The following is a 2,500-nucleotide window of genomic DNA, read 5'->3' as shown; positions in this document are numbered from 1 at the left end:
CCTCCCGTCCATGCCAAACGGCGTTTTCTCTCAACTTTGGCATGCTCGGAGAGAAAAAAAGGCAGGTAAAGGTTGTGGATAAAAAAGTAAAAAATTGCCAAAATACTTTCTGGGCCCTCAAAAAAAGGCCTACTCCTCAACGCCTGCTCCCGTCCATGCCGAACCGCGTTTTCTATCAACTTTGGCATGCTCGGAGAGAGAAAAAAGGAAAAAAAGAAAAAAAAGGTCCAGTAAAGGTTGTGGATAAAAGTAACCGGCTTTGGAGAATTGCCTGAATCCTTCCGGCGCTGTGAAAAAAAAAGACCAAAAAAAAGACCTGGTCGTCAACGCCTGCTCCTGTCCATGCCAAACGGCGTTTTCCTCTCAACTTTGGCATGCTCGCTGAGGAAAAGGCAGGTAAAGGTTGTGGATAAAAAGTAAACGCGCTGTGGAGAATTGCCCAAATCGTTCAGGCGCCGTGAAAAAAAGAAAGACGTAGTCGTCAACGTCTGGTCCCGTCAATGGCGAAGGGCGTTTTCTCTCAACTTTGGCATGCTCGCTGAGGAAAAGGCAGGTAAAGGTTGTGGATAAAAGTCCGAAGAACCTCGCTACAATTGCCAAAATCTTTCCGCTGCCATTCAAAAATGGACTACTCCTCCACACCTCCTCCCGTCCATGCCAAACGGCGTTTTCTCTCAACTTTGGCATGCTCGGAGAGAAAAAAAGGCAGGTAAAGGTTGTGGATAAAAAAGTAAAAAATTGCCAAAATACTTTCTGGGCCCTCAAAAAAAGGCCTACTCCTCAACGCCTGCTCCCGTCCATGCCGAACCGCGTTTTCTATCAACTTTGGCATGCTCGGAGAGAGAAAAAAGGAAAAAAAGAAAAAAAAGGTCCAGTAAAGGTTGTGGATAAAAGTAACCGGCTTTGGAGAATTGCCTGAATCCTTCCGGCGCTGTGAAAAAAAAAGACCAAAAAAAAGACCTGGTCGTCAACGCCTGCTCCTGTCCATGCCAAACGGCGTTTTCCTCTCAACTTTGGCATGCTCGCTGAGGAAAAGGCAGGTAAAGGTTGTGGATAAAAAGTAAACGCGCTGTGGAGAATTGCCCAAATCGTTCAGGCGCCGTGAAAAAAAGAAAGACGTAGTCGTCAACGTCTGGTCCCGTCAATGGCGAAGGGCGTTTTCTCTCAACTTTGGCATGCTCGCTGAGGAAAAGGCAGGTAAAGGTTGTGGATAAAAGTCCGAAGAACCTCGCTACAATTGCCAAAATCTTTCCGCTGCCATTCAAAAATGGACTACTCCTCCACACCTCCTCCCGTCCATGCCAAACGGCGTTTTCTCTCAACTTTGGCATGCTCGGAGAGAAAAAAAGGCAGGTAAAGGTTGTGGATAAAACTCCAAAACCTCGCTACAATTGCCAAAATACTTTCTGGGCCCTCAAAAAAAGGCCTACTCCTCAACGCCTGGTCCCCAGGCACGTGCTGGGGGGCCTCAACTCAGGCTCTGCCCAATGTGGATCAAGGTCCACCTTCGCAGCGCCTTATGCGACACCCTGGTTGTGGGGGACGCGGCGTGGCGTGGCGGATCGCTCCGGTCGGCGCACAGCCGGCAACGGTCGACCCGTCCGCCTGGCTTTACTGCCCCCGCGCTTCTGTCTTTTGCACTGGCAAGCTAGCGACCGCTCGGCGTGCGAGGCCCGAGTCGGGGGACGGGAGTCTCGGGAGCCCACCAGCTCCCCGCAGGCTACCCGCCCGGCTGCCGAGCTTCCCGCCTGCGCGTCCAAGTGTGAACGCGCACGGCCGCCTCGCCGGGCTTCCTTTGCCGGGGCTCGGCTTGTCGGCCGGCGTCTCACGGTCCGTAGAAGGTTCGGTGCGTTCGCTGACGACGGGTCGAGAGAAGCGTTTTCTCTCCTCCCTCACTGACGGTCGTTGGTGCTCCCCAGCCCCTTCGGCGTCCCAAAGCGTAACGCCTGCTTCATCTCGTCAAGGGCGCGCCCGTCTCTAACCGGGCGTCGTCCGGCACGTGGAAACGGGCGGGAGACGGTGTCGAGGAGGAAGAAAGGGTGGGGTCCGGTCCGGTCCGGTCTGGTCTCCTCCTCCTCCTTCTTCTTCTTGGCGCGCCTCCCGCCGAGACCGATGGATTCGTTGCACTCTCAGGCCCTGAATCTGTTGTCCGGTGGTTTCAGTTGATAGTGCTGCCGCGGACCGCCCACGGAAAGAGCTCAGCCCTCGTTTCTGTGAGCAGCGGTCCCAACTGGCGCTGCAACCGTCTCCCGGGGGCACGCAGAATACGGGTTGCATTCTGGTTGATCCTGCCAGTAGTCATATGCTTGTCTCAAAGATTAAGCCATGCATGTCTAAGTTCACACCCTCGTACGGTGAAACCGCGAATGGCTCATTAAATCAGTCGAGGTTCCTTAGATGATCCAAATTTACTTGGATAACTGTGGTAATTCTAGAGCTAATACATGCCGACCAGCTCCGACCCCTCGGGGAAAGAGCGCTTTTATTAGTTCAAAGCCAG

General features: G+C 53.3%; 1 non-coding gene across 1 annotated transcript in view; it reads left to right on the top strand.

Moving 5' to 3' along the window:
* The first annotated feature begins 2,275 nt into the window (after window positions 1–2,275).
* The window catches only part of LOC143278696 (small subunit ribosomal RNA), a 1,828-nt gene continuing 1,603 nt past the window's right edge, over window positions 2,276–2,500 (top strand). Inside the window, exon 1 of the ribosomal RNA XR_013054305.1 lies at window positions 2,276–2,500. This exon is cut by the window's right edge and continues 1,603 nt beyond it. This is a non-coding gene — a ribosomal RNA (small subunit ribosomal RNA).

This window comes from Babylonia areolata, unplaced genomic scaffold (assembly GCF_041734735.1).
Source record: "Babylonia areolata isolate BAREFJ2019XMU unplaced genomic scaffold, ASM4173473v1 tig00006492, whole genome shotgun sequence".
Classification (NCBI taxonomy): domain Eukaryota; kingdom Metazoa; phylum Mollusca; class Gastropoda; order Neogastropoda; family Buccinidae; genus Babylonia; species Babylonia areolata.
This window is presented reverse-complemented; position numbering and strand designations above follow the sequence as displayed.